Source organism: Protopterus annectens, chromosome 1.part2 (genome assembly GCF_019279795.1).
Source record: "Protopterus annectens isolate FY-2018-M chromosome 1.part2, PAN1.0, whole genome shotgun sequence".
NCBI lineage: Eukaryota > Metazoa > Chordata > Ceratodontiformes > Protopteridae > Protopterus > Protopterus annectens.
In genome coordinates this window covers 814941139-814961763 of record NC_056727.1, presented here as the reverse complement: position 1 = coordinate 814961763, position 20625 = coordinate 814941139, and positions in this window count along the sequence as shown.

Below are 20625 nucleotides of genomic sequence, written 5' to 3'. Positions count from 1 at the left end.
AAAAATGGATGGGATCATTCAATTTCATCTACAGACTGCCTCTGGATGTGCACACTCATAGCCACTTTACTGAATATATATAATATATATATATATATATATATATATATATATATATATATCTATATATATCTATATATATATATATATACACACCCACATATATAGACACATATCTCAGATATCTAACTGCAATGAACAAGCCAACCTTAAGTGACATGAAGCCCTAGACAAAGGACTCCATGGGGATCCATTTGTATACAAGTCTCCTGCACCTACCCAATGCCTCCCCATCCTGGCTTCACACCATTCAGATATATTACTTCTTTCTTTTTTTCACAGTTTGTCTTATTTGTTAGCTCTCCCTCATGTTTTTGAACACAAATTAACATATTTGGAGGAAGTGACTTAATTAAGCCATGGATCAGCAGGCCTCATAGGTTTATATAAGGTCTGAAGGACATCTTAAAGCTTTTTTTTTTTTTTTTGGTTACAAATTTTTGTTTTAATGATGGCCTCATCAAAAAAAATCTTGAGTTAGGAAAGAAATGCAGTTTGATTTTTTTTTTCTTTCAAGGAAAATAAGAGCCCCCAAGACAGCAGTGTCCCAATAAACTAAAAGGACACATTCCTGCAAGAATATACAAATCTTATTAGGGAAGAGTGCCTATCTTCCTATCTCTCCAAAAAAAAAGATAGTTACCTTCTTTAATAGTGCATATTTTATACAGTTGAGGGCCTGGTAGAAGAAACCAGAACACATGAATAAAGTGACAGGGAGTACACTCCACAAAGAAGGCATCACAGCCAGAAACTCAACCAAAGAACAAAGAGCTGTTAGATGGCAGCGCCACTCAGTGCAATACTCAGCCAATGATCAGTTGTTATCACTCACATCCTGCCCAGACCACCACAGACAGCTACTTATTAACTCATTACAGCTGAGTGTGCCTCCAGGCATTTCTGCAGTTAACGTCTACTGATACCTCTAGGGGTCAAATATTGCTTCTTCATATTTGTATTAATAATTCCATAACCATGCTACATACAAGGGATCTGAAGATTACATCTTAAATCATACAGTTGTATAGATATTTGACCTCTGTCTAATACAGCTAAAGAGATATTGACTAGAATTTGTATGCTATGTATTTGTATTGTAATAATTTTTATATTTCTCTAAATTTTTCAAGATTCAGATAACAGTTTTCTAGTAACACTTACAATTCCAGAGATATGAATATTTGTTTGAAATGTAAGGTGATAACTTCATTTTTAAAGGCTTAAGGCACAACCACTGGGAGTTAAAGGTGCACACTCATTGTATTGTAGAGTACTGATACCTGAATATGATGGAAAGTAAACAAATATGGTCAACTTGTTACTTTTTTACCTACTGCAACCCCTTCACCACACATACACAGTCATTTTCATAAAGGCAATTCCCATGCTCATCAGTTACAGGCACTTTATTGACTGTGCACTTCAGATATCTGATTGTGTTAAAAATAGACCCAGTAGTATCTGCCAAATGGCTTCACAAAAGTGTCCACTACTTCTACAAAGACAGAATAATTACTACTTAAACTGAATAAATGACAGTGTCAGTCACTTTTATCCATAGATAGCCCTTGTACCCAGCAATTAAAGCCAACATTATTGACTATAATCACCCCAGATATCAGAATGTAATAAAAGAAAAAAAATAATTTGCTCATTAGTTTTAACCCATTGCACCTAAAACCACACACAGACACACACACACACACACACACACACACACACACACACACACACACACACATGCACGCACACACGTGTGAATACACACAGAGTCATACACTCAGTTACACAGATGTGACCATCAAATTACAGCCATCTGTATGTGATTATATACTTTAGATGTTTGATTGTGATCCAATGAATGAATAAATGCATAAATGACCATCACACAGGCATTTATCTTAGCTCACTGCTGTCAGTATATATAGTGCAACCCCCACACATATGTCTCAACCACTTAGCTTAAGAGTAAAAGAGAAAGCTAAAATATAACGGTGGACAAAGGACCAAGATCAGGGACTGCCATTGTGTTTATATATTTTAACTTTGTTAGAATAACAAATAGGCTTTGCATTATCATTTATTTATTGATTTATTTATTTATCTGACACTTATTTACTGGGAAAGTCCAACTGGGCATGAATCCCATTTTCAGCAGAGGCCTGGGAGAAAAGCTTCAACATACATAGTTCAATTAATAAACTACCTAATATTATCACATGAAGTTCAGTAACAAATAGTAGAATCAACATAAAGGATAAATAAAGTCAAATCCGAAAATCATACAGTAAGTATTAAACAACAGTCATAGGTTATCGAACACCTAGTAAAGTACAATAAATAGCGATAACCAATGGCAAAGATGTTAAGCATTTTAAATATGGGGACAGGACTAAGGGAAAGGAAAGGGATTTTACAGTTGGGGAGATTAGGAAATGGAGTTAAAGTAGGGAGTTATTGAAAAAGTGGCTGGTGCTTTGGCTAATAAGAGAAAGGAGGAAAGGAAAGGGAAAAAGAAGAGCAAGGAAACGAGGAGGAAGAAGGGAGAAGGAAGGAGTAACGGGTAGTGTCGGCCTGGTGTAAGACATGTACAGAGCCAGGAGTTAAAGAGAAATCTCTTTAGGGTTTGTTTGAATATGTGACTACATGGTATTGCTCTAATATCTGTAAGAATACTGTTTCAGGCCTTGGCTACTGAGTAGGAGTATAAGCAGTGACCAATAGACTTTTTCATGTTGTGGATTTCAAGGAGGTGTTTCTCAGATGAGTGAAGAGGGCGATTAGGGAGGTAATGGTTAAGAATGGTGCTGTTTTCTGGGTCAGGTCAGGATTTGTATACCATTTTATGGGTAATAAGGAGTTGGGTGAACTTGAGGTAGTGAAGTAACTCAAGCCAGTTTAAATATCTGAGGGCGGAATAGTGGTGGGAGTTGTATGACCGAATGGCTGAAAATCTAGCTACCTTGTTATAGCAAAGCTCAAGTTTTGATCTTAGGGAGATCTGAATGCTGGTGTAAATGAGTGAGGCATATAGTAGTGAAGGAAGTAGGTATGTATTGGCTAGAGTAACTCTTGAGGAGTTGGTAAGGAATCTTTTTGATCTACAGAGCATGCACAGATTTTGGTGTGTTGTTTTTATGCACTTTTGAATATGAAGATCAAATTTCATGTGATCATCTATTATGACACCAAGTAATCTTGTGTGTGGTGCAACTTTTATTTCAGTATTTTTAAGAGAGGATATTTTTGAAGGTGTCTTTTATACGTGTTTGGGATATGGGGAGAAATAAGAGCAGTTTTGCTGTATTTGGATTTAGGAAAACTGATTGTTACTGAGCCAGTTTTCACTCGAGTTGAAAGCCTGCTGAGCGATAGATTGTAACTGGGAAGGACTATTAGATGAGTAAATGACAGTGGAGTCATCTGCGTACTGTATAAGTGTTAAAAAGGAGAGGGACAAGTACGGCATCGTATGGGACACCTGTATTAATTGGGAGAAAAGATGAGTAAGCAGAGAGACATTTAAGTGATTGTAGCCAGTTAGACAGGTAGCTAGATAACCAAGTGACTGTTGTACTGGAAAAGCCTAAAGCAGACATTTTTGAGAGTAGTTGGTATGTGAGACTGTATCGAAAGCTTTAGAGAGATGCAAAAAGAGGGCAGAACCTAACTTGTTGTTATCTCTGGCTTTAATGACATGGTCCAAAAAGGCAACAAGGGCAATTGTTGTGCTATGATGTGGGGAAAGCTGTTTTGGGTAGAGGTTAATAGATTTTCTTGGAGTATGTATTGTAAAAGTTGTTTATGAATACATTCTTCTAAGGTCTTAGAAAGAGAGGACAATATTGTAATTGGTCTGAAGTTTATTTCAGTGGAGTTTCCTACTTTATGAGGAGGTATGGGACATATGACTCACAAATGAGTTGACTGATCAAGATAGAGATTGGGTAGGCAATAGAGGGGGCAGCAGTCTTTAGATATTTATATGGGAGATTGCCTACAGAGGGTGAGCAGGACTTAAGCTGTGTAATAAAATCATGCTTTTTTGAAGGCTGTTAAGTTTGAAACTCAAATATATGTTATCATTATTTAGTATCTAAAATCCTTATTGATTTGTCAGAAAAAAACACACCAACTTTATAAGAAACAGAACAAAATATGAGGCAAAAAATTCCAAGTCATTCTGCAAAATCAGGAACAGTTGAAAGTATCTTCACCCCCTTCCCACATACAGATACAAACACATCTATACAGACACACACACACACACACACACACACACACACACACACACACACACACACACACACACACACACACACACACACACACACAAACACGTACAGAGACACACAAACATACATGTACACACACACAAGTTACATTGCTGCAAAAAAAAAAGTTATTCCCATGCTCCTGCCCCAGCTACAGACTTTCTTTCCTTTTCAGTCTCAGACTGATTCACTCACCTGACATAGTCTGAGCCAGTATTAAGGGCTCCTTGGTGTTTCATGTAGCAGCCTGGTGAGACACTTGGAGAATGATGTCTTTGATGTCCTCAAAAGCTGTGCATATTGATAGGACTGAATTTGCAAAGACCTAAGCTGACTATTTTGAAAACAGACTTGCAAATGAAATTTGATTAGTTTTTTTTTCTAACTTAAAGCCTCTCTGAACTCTGTGTATGCACATTGATGGAGTTCTGAACACCTGAACCAAAAGAGAAAGTCGACTATTATTTTTAAAATACAAATAATAATTGGCTTTCTAATTATACTGGTATTTCTTTTCTTTTCTTTTTTTAATGTTGGGGGAAGGGGCTGCAGCTCAAAATCCAGTACCATGAACTGGCCCTGCTTGGTATGTAGATGCCTTTCTGGAAGTGGTTTTGGGGGTGAGAGCGCCATGGCGAATTAGCATATGCCAGTCCCCTAGACTGCCTCATTAGCATTCACCATGGCCACGGGGCCAGCTCTCCACAGTGTTGCACATCTTCATCCTAGAACAATGTGCAGCACCTCATTAGGGTGGTTGCTAAATAGCAAAAGGGTACATACATGTGCATGGAGGTAGACATCTTGATACCTTCCTGAATCATCCCATTAATCTTTATAAGCTTATAATAATTATGATAATTATAAGAATTAAATATCTTTTACAAAAAGTGTTTGAGTACTCATTTGTTGTTTCCCATTGCTTGGCTATATTGGATTTAATAACTATTGTTAAAATAATTCAATCAATTACCTGACTTTTTGACAACCTAGGGTATGTCCTCTTGTCAGACTTATCAAAAAAAGCCAGGAGATAATCCCCCCCACCCATGGAACAGAGGAACTGTGGTACAACTTGTTCCAAAGGCTCAATGGTGCAAGTTTTGCTGTCAGATTTTTTTTTATCTATGAGCTGCAGCTCAATGAATTAAGATACATCATATATAAGTGCGCGCGCGCACACGCACACACACACACACACACACACACACACACACACACACACACACATACACACGCGCACACACGCACACACACACACACACACACACACGCACGCACGCACACACACACACACACACACACACACACACACACACACACACACACACACACACACACACAAGCACACACATTTTTGTAACCTTAAAATGATCTAAACTTTTTTATGTTGCCAACTGTTTAGTCTGCTGCATTTGGTCAGCTAAACAGATGGTTGACAGGTATCTGAGATTGCACAATTCTTGGGTTGGGGAATATGCCATTTCCATGATTTTTATGGGATTTGAGAGTTGAGAGTTAGCATGTTTTTTTAGTAGGGGTGTGAGGTGATTTTTTTGATTAGCTTTTTTGTGTATTTTTGCATGTGCCGAGGCTGTTTCTTAGTGTGTCAGCTGTATCATGTCAACTCCTAAATTTTTCATATGTGATCAAAGTTTTTCCAGTCGACCTTAAGCTATGTTGAACTCTTCATGTTATCCCATTGAAGTACAATGATTTAGCAACAGCTGTCACCTGGTCCTCTAATGAGCATGTTGTCCATGACATTTTGGCCATATGGTTGCAAACTCCAGCATGTTCCTACTGTGCTTTGTAGAGAACAGGCATGTAAATCTCACACGCTGCCGTCAAATAACATGAAAAACAGTGATGTGGTCTATTAATTCATGCCATTGTGATCCAATTATATGAAAGGGGAAATATGTCTTCAGACTGGTGAATATGCATTGCTGCCACAGGCAGTAGCCAACACTTGTCACAAGCAAAACAATCTTTACCATGCACAAATGCATGTATGAGGTATAATACCTGGGTATACATGACATCTCCCATCATAAACTGAGTTTAGGTCATTCTAGTACAATCTTTCTAAGAATAATTGAAACTTACCCAAAACTATTTCAAAAACGAACAGACTCAGACCCACACAATCACTCACACACACACACACACACACACACACACACACACACACACACACACACACACACACACACACACACACTATTTTATAGAAGGGAGAACTGATTCCCTGGTATCAGTATCCTCTCTCTCAACTCATAGTAAAGCTGGCTGCAACTCGTGTTTTAGACCTTTTTTAAACCCGGCCAATTTTGGTGTGTCCCAAAACCAACCAGGAAGTAGGTTCCATAAAAAAGGACCTTGATAATTAAAAAAACGACTGCCAGAACAGTCAAGGTTATAGGATGCAGCAGAGTTGGATATGTGCACAAGATCCCATAAATATGGTGGGCCAAGGACATGAAGTGAAAGATAAATGATTACAACAATATTACAAATTATCCTTTGTCTCACTGAAAGCAAATGCAAGCCCCTCAGTATTAGTGTGATATAATGATATCTTGAAACCCTGAAAACTAAAATGAGAAATAGTTGACTCTGGCTGAATTCTGGCAATCTCTGAATCAGGGAGACAAATATGCAGAGTGTAACAATCATCTAAATGAGATGACACCAAAGCAGGGACAACAGTAGGAAGGTCAGTGGAAGGAATAAGAAGACCGATAAGGCTGATATTCTACAGATGGAAGCAAGATCAGCTGAAATGTGGCCCTCAAGTATCAGCCTGTCAATAAAAGTCATATCAAGGTCTCTCATATTAGACACAAAAACAAGATGATAAAAAGTATTCAGCAGAATAAGTGGTGCAAAGCCATCAGTGTATGTACATGTTTGTGTGTGTGTGTGTGTGTGTGTGTGTGTGTGTGTGCGCGCGCGCGCACTTTTGTTTACATGTGTTAGTGGGTACCTGTGCAATCATGTTGCATGAGCTGGCAAGGTGATCCCTACTGTGGTTAAGTATAACAGCAAAGTGTTCAATTCAGGGATAAGCTAATGAGACACTGAGACACTGATGAGCTGTCTTTATCATATCTCTGACTGCAGACTACTGCTGAGTGTGATTGGTCAGTCCAGAGTTGCCCAATTAGAATTGGTGGCAATAATCTTTCTAAATGTTGAGAATAGTCAGGCAGTATAACCTACCAAATATTAACTAACAATCAATCAATAAATGGTTCTTTCATGCTAACAGACTGTTTTCATTTATGATATTAAAATCTTCTTAAAATAAAGCCAGATGCCCTAGCAACAAATAATATTCCTAGTTAATACTTCAGAAATGCTGCCAGTAGTATTGAATACCCAGTAACTATTCTGATAAACAAATCCTTAAAAGAGTAATATTTTCCTTCAATTTAGAAATAAGTATATATTAAAGTCCTACAAAAACTAAGAACTACAACAGATATGTTCAGTTTCAGACCCATTGCTATGTTATCACCTTTATCCAAACTCCTAGAAAAATGTGTTCACAATCAACTCCTCAATTACATAACTACTAGTAACCTACTCTGACATGCTCAGTATGGCTTTCATCCTGGGTATTACACAGAAACAGCAGCACTACTCAACTTCCTTAACAAAACAAATCAAGAACGAAACCAGGGTCTCTTTGTTTCTTTCTTATTCTTTGATGCATCCAAGGCATTCAACATGGTGTCTGACAATCTGCTCCAGAATATGATGTCTAATCTAGATGCCAGCAATAACACAGTAAGACGGTTTCATTGTTATCTTCAAAACAGATTGCAGGCAGTTCAATGGCAGTGTTCGCACCCCATATTTCTGCCCATAATGGTAGAAGCCCCTCAAGGATCAGTCACAGACCCTCTGTTATTCAGTATATTTATTAATGACAAATATGTTCCCAGCTCTTCATTAATATAATATCCAGATGATTTTATTGACATTTGCTCAGCCAACACTCTAACCAATTATAAATTATTACACAAAAGCATTTTACAGTGTAGTGAAATATCTGGGAGACTAACAATTCATACTGATTCCCAAAATCACCAAACTCATTCTATTTATTCCAGAATCCCCTATGAAATAATTCTCACAAAATTATATTTTCCACTATGAAGCAACAAACTGAACAAGTATCACAAGCCAAACTTGTGGACATTTTTGTAGATGAGCGCCTGAAATTTGGCCATCACATTTCCATTGTTATATCCAAAATTCACAAACAAATAAAACTGTTAATATACTGCTAATCGATTCCTGACCATGCTTGACTATCTACTTCTAAGTCATTCCTCCTTCCTACTGTCCTCTCTGGTTCATTAGTACTAATCAACCTCCAGTTAACCCAACTTCACAGACCTGAACAAACCTACAACAAAGTAACAAAATATGCAGCAAAGTTTACCTATATATAAACCATCACTGCAGAGCTGTTACTTTTGACTGGTTAGACCTAAAATGTATTTGAACCTTTATTCAACTTAAAGTGATTTACAACTCACAAACCAAACAAATATCTAGATTTGCACTGACCTGTATATATCTACTCCCCCAGTGGCATTTAGTATGTCAACAAAAGTAACTACTCGCCACTACCAAGTTATCCTGTGATGCCAGTGATGCCTTATATGAAGTTCGCATAGCTACAGTATGGAACCCGATCCCAAATGAATTTTGGTCTGAAAGAAGCGCTAAATCCTTCTTCAAAAAATTAAAGACTTACATTGAAAATAAAAAAAAATGCCAATACATATCTTGCAAATCCCGTTCTTATACTGCTCATCTTTTCTTTCTAATTTCATTTGTTCATTAACTTTGAAAATAAAAAGATGCCATTGTACAGCTCATTAACATATTTCGCATGCTGCTGATCTTTTCTTCCGAACTATGTTCACTCATTAACTATCAATTTCTATTCACTCCAGCTTTCACTTGGATAGCCTTCTGATAACATACAATGCTATACAGAAAAAAAAAATAATTTGGCAGGCATAAATATTTACATACATTTGCAAAAATGTGTGTATCTATTGCGTTGCATTACATTTACATAATATTTTCTTTTTATACTTATAATACTCAACTCTTCTCATTATACCCACTGTGCACTTTATATCTTTTAGGAATGTCATGGGAGCTTTTTTCCCTAGAATGCCACTGAAAATGGGCATTTACAGGCTTAGTTGTCCTATCCTGGTTAATAAAGGAGGAAATAAATAAATAACTATATCACGTATGCATGCATACATACATACATACTAAACAACTATCCAGGAAGTCCATTTTCTAAGCATAGTAATATCCACCAGAGTGGTTACTATTTGGGAGGACTAGATATTACAAAAGCAATAAGGTTTTCTGCCTGTAATATCAAATTTCCGAACATCTATTGTCCAGTAATAGCCACCTTGCTGGGCTATCTTAAAGGTTTATGGCAAAAGACAAGAGCAACTGTATTTATATATTTTAATTTTATCTGTTTTTTTATGTTTGATAACTAGGCTGGCCAACTGAAACTATTTATAACCTATGCATAAGGGTGCTGCAGGCTCATTAGAAATGAAAAAGGAATACACTGAGTAAGGTAAAAACTAAACTAGGGCTTAGTCATGTAACACAGCATGAGCAGAATTCACTCTCTAGAGGGAGTGAATTATCCAACACCCTTATCATAAGCCTTAACTGAAACAGAATGCTCAGTACTGAATAGGGGGCTTTCTTTCATTCCCTCTAGAGGGAGTGAATTATCCAACACCCTTATCATGCTCCGTAAATTTACTAGAAAAGTGGCCCTCAAACTCCTATATAAAGATTCTAATAATGATGAATATACTTATAATACTTATAATGCTACAGTTTTAAAAAGAAAGAGTACTTTTGTGCCACCTCTACCAGGCTCTATTGAATGTTTTCAACGAGCCTGTGAACACGATTTTTATGTTTACTACAGAGAGAAGCGACACAGAAGACTATTTGTGAACTTGAATAATGCACAGAAACTTGGCTTGAACTCTTTATGTAATGATGACAGTCTGGTGTTTAGACCGGCTGACAAAGGGGGGGGGGTGTTGTAATAATGGATGCTGACTTCTATAATGGTTTAATGAAAGAAATGCTAGAGGATGATATGGCCTATTCCCTAATAAGCAGAATAGAAGTTGCCTCGATCATTAGAAGCTTTCATGATACATTATATGATCTCTTAATGTCTAGATGTGTTGACAAGTGTTTATATGAGTTTCTTAATATTGAGGCCCCGTTGATTCCTATAATTAAAGGGCTACCCAAGGTACATAAAGGGGTATATCCCCCGCCCTTGCGACCAATAGTATCTGGAAAACTTTGGGTTACTGAGCATGCCTCACAATACGTACAGTCTAAGTTAGGCCCATTAGTAGGAATGGTACCCACCATTTTAAAAAATTCATTTAAATTGTTGGAAGATCTTAAAGATGCTACCTTGCTTGAAAATATGAAGTTAGATACCCTAATGGTCACATTGGATATAAAGAGTTTGTTTACCAGCATACCCAACGAATTTAGTATTGAGGCTGTTAGGAGTTGTCTAAATGAATGTGATAGCTCTAATAGCGATGATCAGCTAATTATTTGCACCTTGCTGGATTTAATATTAAATAATAACATCTTTATGTTTCAAGATAAGATGTATAGGCAAACATGGGGGGTAGCCATGGGCACCCCCTGTGCTAATGCCTATGCTAATATAGCTGTCTATCAATGGGAGAGGATGTATATCTTTAAACACAAGGATTTCATTGATAACGCCATTCTATATAGGCGATTTGTTGATGATATCCTCCTCTTTTGGAATGGTAGTGTCGAATCTTTGCACGATTTTGTTAAATATATGGGGTCCACTACTTCTTTTCTTGATTTTACATATGAACTCTCCTTCACTAGTGTCAACTATCTTGATGTGGCTATAACTAGAAACAATAGGAATGAGATTACAACCTCCCTCTATAGAAAGCCGTGTTGGAGGAATGGCATACTCCATTTTGAGAGTATGCACCCGAGGCACATTTTTCCTAATGTGGTAAAAAACCAGATGGCTAGGGTAACCAGACTGTGCAATAACACTAATGATAGTGATTGTTTACTGGATTTTCAAGCAAAATGCTTTGTTAAGAGAGGATATCCTACTCAGTTAGTAGCGAGTTGTAGAAATAACACTACATCTGTTCAGGGAACTCATTTAGATAAATGTTCTTATAGACATTCTACTAGATCTCATAGGAGTTTGGTACAATATGACCTTAAATACACCAATGATATAAAGTACATAAAGGACATCTTATGTAAGAACTGGAAATTACTTAGTATGAATAGAGATCTGTTAAAAGTGGTAGGGGAATACCCTAGTTTTAGGTATAGCAACTGCCTTAATTTGAAAAGATTATTGTGCAAGGAGAAAGTGCTACATATACCTTCTGATATAAGGGTTAAGTTCAGACAAGGGACTTTTCCTTGTAAGAAATGTTGTACCTGCAAGTTTATTACAGTAGATCAGAAATATGAAAACATGGAGTTAGGTACTAGATTCACACCGAACTTTTATGCCACATGTGATACCACCAACGTAATTTATTTGGCTACATGTGAAAGTTGTGAAGCCTATTATGTGGGTATGACCACACGTAGACTCAAAGATCGAGTCTACAATCATATATATGATATACGAAAGGCAAATACAAACAACGCCTTAGCTAGGCATTGTCAGTTATTCCCGACCCATGTCTTTAAGTTCAGGGTCTTGCATATTCTATATCCTAAACTGATCTAATTGTCTTAATTTGCCCAATTACTTGTTAATTAGGGCGTGTTTTTTATATATAAGGACAAGGTCTGGTTTTTGTTTAATGTAACCTGATGAAGCGCACTGTTAAGTGCGTGAAAGCGCTTGTTCTGTTCTGAAATAAATCTACTGTTTTATTCATCGTGGTGGTTCCAGTGATTTGTCAGATTATCATGTAACACAGCAGCAATGCAAGCTTATATATTTATTTATTTATGTGTATACGTATTTTTGATATCCAGATAGGTGGACTCGTCATTTGACCCTTTTCAGCCATGACCAGGCTGATCTTTTTATTGAAGTGAATGGGTGTACATCACAAAAGATGGAGTAGACTTTTTCCACTTCATGGCCTAACTAGCACAGTAGAACTATTCTCTCAGTTTATCTTCCATGTTAGTCAGATGTTGGTGATACTTCTGGGGAAAGCATGTGGCTAATTAGCATTAGCCATGACCCCAGACTGACACATTTGTTTTCAGTTTTGCCAGTGAGATCACTGTCTGTGCTGCAGTCTGGGTCCTTTCTACCTCTGTAGTAATACAGCAGTGCCTGAATCTCTTGGACATCCTACGGAGAACAGGTTTTCCCTGAGTTTATCTTTTGTAAATCCCAGGGTATGATTGATACCGAACTGATGAAATGATTTTTCATTTTCCAAGCTATATTATAATCAGTTTCATCAAGAAATGGGTTAGGCGGTGATCTAGTAACTGGTGTTAATAATTAATTTATACTGGTGTATAATTGCTTCAGGTTGTTTTTGGTGACAGTTTGCAAGTTAAGGAATTGTTTTCATATATCGTCTTTTACCATTTTGCTGTGTATTCCTAATGGTTTTATATTACTGGAAGACTGTGACCATTTAATTTTTTATAGTTTTTCCAGGCCATGTATTTTTAGGGTCATTTTTTTGTTTGGTTTTGCCATGGAGCTATCTTATGTGTAACTCCTTATTTTCAAGATTGGCATACAAAAAGTCAATATTATTTAGAACGTTTTTTTGCTGCATCATCATACTGGAGATATTTAAACAGCGACCAGTTGCACTGCATAAATAATGTGCAAAATAATGATTCTTGAAATGCGTTTTTGGAACATATATAGCCATACAGAATTTTTTAATTGATTTTTTTTGCTTGTTTGAATGTAATGTAGGTAAGATTATGGTCACTTAAGTTGTAAAGGAAAATAACAACATCTCTTATACTGTTAGTGTTATATATTTAAATACAGTCAAGGGTACTTTGTTTGCCACTGGTTTTATCGATTCTAGTGGGTTAGTCAATCATTTGAAAGAAAACAAAGAAACTGATGTCTGCTCAGTTTATATATATTTTTCTTCTCTATGTTAACATCACCAATAATGATAATTTTCTTTTTAAAGGTACATTTTAGTCAGTAGAGTATATTTCCCAGGATAGTAATATTGTTTAATGCTGGGGTTGGGGTAAACATAAGACTATAATATGCAGCTTTAAATAATGATTTAGGTGAATTGTACATATAAATATCTCAAGAGCTGTAAAACTATGGGATTACTTCATTATTTGTAGATGATTTAATGCTACTTGGGTATAGTAGAACATTATTTCCTGCTTATTTACTGGTTCAAGTTAAGGTATAGTATATCAAAACATGGTAGTGTGAGTTCTTCGTTAGGAACATGGATTTGAGTCATATTTCTTTGATTTTTAAGATATTGAGTTTATATTGTGCAATCCAGCTATGTATCTCAGGGACATAACTGCATATGCTTTTTGGATTAATAAGGTTTACTTTCAGTCTGTTGATTGGGATGTTACTCTTGGAGTATATATTATTATAGTATCATACTTTGAAAATTCACTACCTGTTTAGTTGTTCTGTATTTATTTCATTTTTGAAGTGTAACATTATAGCTGAATGCACTTAATGTTCAGACTACATAGGCTTATTGTCTATTTCTGCCACCAAATGTTTATATTGTAAGTCTCTTAGAATTACATCTATACTGTTTAATTTTGAACTAACACTCTTGACACCAATGCCTACAACTAACATGGACTTACTTACTACTCTACTTCCTGAAGAATAGAGTACCCTGATGTAACCTGAATATCTTGTCTAACTCCTACTCTACAGGTATATATATATATATATATATATATATATATATATATATATATATATATGTCTACTCATGAATATCCACATGTAAAGCTGTTACACTACACAGGCTTGTACACAATATATGCAATGTTACCACTCGGTGGTGTGAACATGGGCTCTAGGTGATGATCACTGTTGATGTGACACTCTGACCCCATGTACAAAAATGGAGAAATGGGTTATAGAAGGATGAAATGTGCAAGAATCATAAGTTGTTTGCTAGGCTTGTTGTTTAGGGGGACCATTGAAGAACATAGCCCAAATTCCAAGTTGCCCCTGAACATTGTCTAGCTAAGTGACTTTCTTAAGGTCAGGCAGAAGACAAATGATGGTTGAAGGAACCAAACTCTGTACTACAGGAACTTCAGCAGCCACTGCCAGACAGGATAGGTAAGTACTAGGCTAGTTGTCCTTGTTGACCATTTTAAATATAGCTAATTTCCCTTAAAGGTGAGACTCGAGCCCTGCATCTTTTGTGAGGAGAACGCCTTAACCATTATGCCATGCCCCAGTCACTGTGAATATATAATACAAGTGTGATTATACCATTATAAAAGTATTCTTTTATTCATTATGCATTTATGTAAAGTGAACCAGTTAAATATGCTACTGTTTGTAATTTTCTAACACTGCACCTTCAAAGATGACACTGTTTAATTTACCTAATATTAATTTACATGTATATTGTATTATATTTTACCAATGGAACTTTTTCTTCCTGGGCCACTGCTGAAATGGGGTTTATTTATTTATTTAGCTACTTATTTTTGTTCACCAGGGTAGAACACTGATCACATGTGACAATTTGCAGGCTTATACCGGGTTACAAACATAGTACGAACAGTAAAGTAAGATTAAAGGTGTAACTAAAGTATACCATTTTATTTATTTATTACACTTTGTTAACTGGGTTAATCCCAATAGGCTAGTAACCTTTTTCCATGGTAGACCTGAGGTGGTATTTATACTACGAGGGGAAATTTGGCCAGGACACAGGGGAACTTCCGCTACTCTTTTCAAAAGATGCCATGGCATCATTTACATCCACTTGAGCTATGACCAACTCAAGCAGATGGGGCCTCAGTTTAACATCTTATACCAAAGGGTGGTACAATCAGAAGTGCAACAACCCCCTTGTACTGCACTGCAGTGTCAGCAATTGATCTAGGTGATATGGGAATTGAACTCACAGCCTTCTGCACCAAAGGCAAGTGTATAGTGAAATGGCATAACATGACTTAACATAACATATATAACAAAATGTACACATATTTACAAGAAGGTTTAAAAAGAAGTAGAATCAGGAATATACCATGTATAATACAGCTGTTATAGGTGAAGGAAATGTGATCCAGCCAAATCAGCAGCTATGGTATATATAAGTGCAGAGAGAAATTTTAGCAGTGAATAGATTCGAAATTTTAGAATACTAAGAGCTGCAATAGAAGACCTAATAACAGGAGATGTAGATGTTAGATATCTAGTAAGGAATGGAGAGGGCAGATAGGAAAACGTGAGTATGAGTTTATATGTTGGAGAGGTTAGGAGGTTAAACAGCTAAGGTTTTATGGAATGAATGGTCAAGTGCTAACATGGCAGTTAGGTGACACGGTCTGTGTTCTGACATATGCACTTATATTGTTTAGATATGTGTTTAAATTTAGGTCTGAATTGTTTGCAGTCTCTGATTTCAGTAAGGTCAGGTGTCATTGACTGCCACAGATTAGTGGCAAGAACAGAGAAGCTATAATCTGTGGAATGAAATTTAATAGCTGGAGTTATGAAAGTAGGGCACTAGTGGGTTGGCTTCTTAGGTTATAGTCTGAGTTAGACGTAATTAATCTCATGGTTACTGGGGATGATGTCTTGGCATATTTGTGTGAATGAGGGAAACCAAGAAGGAGTTTGGCTCTGCCTTGAATGGGGAGCCCCTTTGCCTTTTCCTGGGTATTGCAGTGCTATTCATGTTGAGGGGAGTTGGTGATGAAATGGCAGATTTTATTAGAAACAGATTATTAAGGTGATAATGTTTTTTATAAGGCATTGGTGAATGGGGATAGGCCATATTCTAGTTGTACAAACATGACACCATGACACCTTTGCCTAAGGCTGCTCTAGGAGATACAAGACAGGGATGGTGCTTGAGGGGGTGACACAGTGGCACTTACTTCTCCTGTAAAAGTGTGTGCCCCCTGAGTGTCACAGTATACTAAATGACTCATCTTTCACTGCCAACAACACAAGCACACATTCCTTTCTTCGGGAGGACAAACAGTGCATTGAGGGCATTTTGAAGTGGAAGAGCAGAGGAGAGCAGGAACTAAGTATGTCTTGTACATGTTCCTTATGTTGCTAAGATGTATGTTTCAGTCTTTTCAAACAACATCAGCAGTAGCCACTAGTTAAGGGGTGCACATGCGCGTGTATGTGAATGTGTAAAGCCCCAGTTAGGTGAAGGTTACAGAGTAAGTGATTTGATTTGAGTCACACAGTGTGAGACTCAAACCTTATACCCTTGAGCTAGAGCCTTAATCCTCTACACCAATGTCCAGGCTTCCCTTAACTCAATTTTTTTTTATGAGTTTGACCTCTGTTAACTCCTTTTTTTTTATTTAAGTTCTCATTGTTTGGAAAATGCATGTCCATGCAACATCTGCTTGCAGTTTTCTTAACCTTTTAAGTGAATTAAGAGTTGCCTAGCACTTAAGGATCTGAACTGTTAACAAAGTGCATCATGCAGTTAAAAATACAGGGTTTGAATTATCCCACCTCCTTTTGCTTATTGTGTGACTGTGAGCAAGTCACTCAGACAGTACTCTTAGGTCATCCCAAAAAGGAAAACTTTATCCAGAGGGTTTCCCTGGTTGACAAAGAGATAAAAAATAGTATTTAAAAAAGTGTCCCTTTTGGGGCTTCCCCAAGTTATTTTTGTCTTTGTGCAGAATTCTTGAGCAAAGAACTTGAGAATTATTTTGGTCTGCTACTTGTAAAATGTGTGGCTTTCTGGCAAATCCTTGTGGATTACAGTCACTAAATATCAGGTATGCGAGTCTCAGGCTTTGTGTCCTTCAGAGAATACTTGCTAATGTAGCTTTTTAAGTTGTTATTTGTCTTTTCGGCTTTTTCCCCGGTAAGGGGTTGCCACAGCGGAACTCCGGTCCGCTAATGATTGGCAGTAGATTTTTACGAAACGCTGAGGCGCCAGCTCGACACCCAACCTTCAACGAAGGCAAGCCCATTTACGCACGCATGTCTTTCGAACGCTACCTAACCATGGAGAGGACATGCAGACTCCACACAGAAGGCACTCCCAAGCTATGCCGAGAATTGAACGGGAGAACCTCTTGCTGTGAGGTAACAACAAATGTAGCTTTCTAAGTATGTAAGCGTAATATTTAAAATCTGTTTCTGATTTTTGGGTCTTTGATTCTTGAGCTAAGCAGTTGAATGGTGGCAGTTTAATTACTAAGCCTCCTTTTACTCTATTTTTTCAAGTCTTCTATTGTCTGCAAACTACCCTGTAGTACATACAATTAGAACATTACCCCTGCTCCAGGCACCCGTATTTCAGCTTTGAATGTATACTAACTTTTTTACTTGAGTGTATAATTCTGAACAAACTATTTTCATTTTAATCTATCTTTCTTCTCCTACTCTTCTACATGTCAAATGCTGACCCCTTAACCATTGATAGTAGCTTCTAGAACTACTGTATTGCTAAACTGTGTATACATGTTTCTTTCCATGCTGTTTCTACAATGTTAGCCTTCAGCAATAATGTATTTAATGTTTTATCTTGATGTTTCTTTTCTTGCCTTTTCATTTTTTGCACTAGTTATATTAGCATCATTTTGGAGCTTATCTCCCCGGGCCTCTGCTGAAAATGGACATGTATCCAGATAGACTAGCCCGTTCAACAAATGTAAAATAAAATAAATAAATAAAATATGCGATGGAATGCACTGTATTTTTCTCACAGTACTGAACTGAAATATGCCCTTCAATCATTGTTTATGTGTTTGTTCATTCATCATACCACAAATAAACATCTGAATGTATACAGGCATACAAGGGGTTGTAATTGATAGTTTTGTGTGTGTGTGTGTGTGTGTGTGTGTGTGTGTGTGTGTGTGTGTGTGTGTGTGTGAGGGTGATTATCATGCATCCCAGCGTAGTCATTATGGTTTAAAGGAAGGAGTCTGTTTCATATGAGCCATGTTCTTTGGGTACTAGCCATGGTTTCCTTGCTTTGTTGACTAAGGAGATTGTGTTTATTTGTGTGTGTATAAACTGCATAGCATGAAGTCTATGAGTTTAATGCTAAAATATTAACTACAAATGTATCAGATTAAACTTGCTTTTAGCAGGCGCAAGGGTATGAAATGCAATGTGTTGGGCTACAAAAAGTTGGCACTTAGTGCAGATGATTTAAGGCTATGAGCTATTAATGAGTTTTTTCTTGAAGTGCAGCTTTTGATTCCTTCAGGCTTTGTCTTGTGTGTGTCTGACTATGTTATTTCATCAGACAGTGCTCCTGTCTGCCCCTGTAAAAAGACACTATATCCAGTAGACTGTCCAAGCTATTAGCAAGTTCATTACACATTTTTTTGAATTTGAGAACCCTTCAGATAGTCTCTAAATAGTGCTTCACTATATGCTATTTGACTATGAATCCCAGCATGTCTGTTGTAGTTTAATGGATTGACAGACGCATTTTCAATAAGTGTGAGTTTCAGAGGAGGAGAAACGCCTAAAATAATGGGGGAGCAAGGCCCCAAAATCGGGACAGATTTTGAATATTGCTCTGTTTAGCTTAGAAAGTTACATGAATAACAGTATTTGTGTTAGCATGTATTTTCTGAAGGATATGGAGTCTGAAACTCAAATATATGTCATTAATTAGTGAGTTCCATCCTCAGTGATTTGCCAAAAAACACAAATATTATGAGGAGCAGAATAAAAATATAAGTCAAAGTCTGAGCATTCTGAGAAAATCTAGACAGTTGAGAAGTATGTGTGGAAAGACAGCCAAGTAATGGGATATTAGTATGGCTACAGGGGCGGGGTGTTCTTTACTTTGCCTAGGGACACATTTGACCATGATCTGATTCTGCTTTTATTGTTCGGAAACTGAACGTGAGAATTTATCCTCATATAAAAAACACTCATATCTCTTTGTTTTTCTATCTTTTAAACTAGAGAAAGGGGCAACCTATAACTATTGCCTGGATAAGCAACTTAAAGTCATATATTATTCAAAACAGAGGTAGAAAGAATCAAACCCTTGTTTATAGGAAGCAGGTCGCTAAGAGTTTAGAGCTTTAAATCCCCTGTTAATCCCCTGCAGTAACTGCCAGACCTTCACCTCTTCAATTTCTGATAAATCACTGAGAGTTAAAATCACAAAGGTTTATAGTCAGTAATTCCAGTTATTAGAGTTTCATAGTTTTTGTTGTTCAAATGTTCAGAAAATGCATGTTGCTGCAAAACCTGTTATGATAATGTTTTAAGTGAACTGGAGTAGTTTGCCTCTTATCTACTTCTGATTTTGCATCATATTTATGTATATGTATGTCCTGTCTGTCATTGTGTCAGTGGAACAATAGGTAACACACTAACCTTAACTGTCTCTCCCCTGTGGGTTCTCTTCCCACCTAAGATAGATGTATTGCTGACTCTGTCAAACTGATGTCCCATCTGCTTGGGTGGTGGTAGTAAGGTAGATGTAAAAGATACCATTGCACCTATCAAAGCAAGTAATAAAAATCCCCAATGCACTGCACAAATTTTTCCAAACAGTACAAATATCACCTCAGGACTCCCCTGAAAAGAAGTCAATAGCCTAGTGGGACTAACATGGTCAGCAAAGGAAAACTAAAATAAACCTTCTTTCATACAGCCCTTAATGTTCAATTAATGTTTTAAATGATTTGAAGTTGTCTAGCACTTATGTGAATGGACTGCTTCCTGCAGTCAAAAGCACAGGGTTTGAATCTTTTCATCTCCATTTACATACTTTGTGACTTTGAGCAAGTCACTTAATCAGGCAGTGCTCCCAGTTCAGCCCCGATAAGCAACATATTGCCCATTGGACTTATCTGGTTAACAAATATATAAATAACATAATACTTAAAATTTCTCCAGTTTTGTCCCTCATTATTTTTGGTTTTGTCCAGACTTCTTAAGCAAGGAACTTGACAGGTATATTGGTGTGTTCTTTTAAAATTTGTGGCTTCTGGGAAATTGTTGTGGATTTCAGTCACCAAATGT